Source organism: Tupaia chinensis, unplaced genomic scaffold (genome assembly GCF_000334495.1).
Source record: "Tupaia chinensis unplaced genomic scaffold, TupChi_1.0 Scaffold000523_1, whole genome shotgun sequence".
Taxonomy (NCBI): Eukaryota; Metazoa; Chordata; class Mammalia; order Scandentia; family Tupaiidae; genus Tupaia; species Tupaia belangeri.
The window spans coordinates 2,616,989-2,618,103 of NW_006160036.1; the positions used below are offsets into that span (position 1 = coordinate 2,616,989).

General features: G+C 40.7%; 1 pseudogene; it reads left to right on the top strand.

The window, feature by feature from the left end:
- Positions 1-431: 431 nt before the first annotated feature.
- LOC114009357 (uncharacterized) lies at positions 432-530 on the top strand (annotated as a pseudogene).
- Positions 531-1,115: the final 585 nt, after the last annotated feature.

Below are 1,115 nucleotides of genomic sequence, written 5' to 3' on the forward strand. Positions count from 1 at the left end.
TGTGATATGTAATAGCTAATTTTATGTATCATCTTGGCTAGGTTGTGGTACCCTGATATTTGGTCAAACATTTTCTACATATTTCTATGAAGGTATTTAAAAATAAGTCTAATATTTAAATCAGTAGGCTCTGAGGTAGATAATTGGATGTGGCCCCTTATGTGGGTGGGCCACATCTAATTAGTTGAAGGTTTTAATAGAAAAAAGACTGAGGGCCCCTGAGAATTCAGAATTCTGGCTCCAGATTGCCTTCAGAGTAGAAGCATAAAATATCTGCTTCTTTCGGTGTCCAGCCTATTTCCCTACTCTACAGATCATGGACTTAGCCTCCACAATTGCATGGACCATTTCCTTAAAAATCCCTCTCCCTTTTTCTCTTTTTAACTCCCTTATGCTCTCTCTCTTTTTTAAAAAAAAAAATGTCAGAGTACTTGTTCTGTCAACACATATACTAAAACTGGACTGGTACAGAGAAAGCATGGCCCCTGTATAAGGATGACACACAGATTTGTGAAGTGTTCCGTGTTTTTGGAAGATAGACATTGTATGCCCCTGATTAATATATACTGAATGTCTGCACTCTATAGCAGAAAGTGAAATATCGGAAGGTATAATAGCAGGGAGGCAACTGTAGACCCTAGAGACAGTGTAGCGGGGGTGGGTAATAGGAGACAGGGAGGTGGAGATCAGAGAAAACAAAACATTTAATAGACACAAACATCAAAGTTATCTGTTGATGATAATGTATATGGTAATATCTTTCAGTTGACTGATATGCATTGTATCCATGCTGGGAAAAACACTGTGAAGATGTACAGTGATTAATGCAAATAAATTAAAAAGGAAATTGTCATAGGCTGCATGCCCTAGCCAGAGAGAGGGAGAGTGAGAAAGTACCCCTCTTGGTGAATGGTCACACTGCAGTCCTTTCTCCATTTCTCCCTCCTTTCAGGATTTTGGGCACACATGCGCACTCACGTGGTGTGTTTTTCAAGTCACCAGTCTGGGGCTCAAACTGCAGTCTTCCAGCTACCGCAGTCACCAGGCCTCCTGCTGGCTCTCTTCTCTCTTTCTGTGCACACTATAGGATCTATTTATCTGGAAAGCCCTGAGTA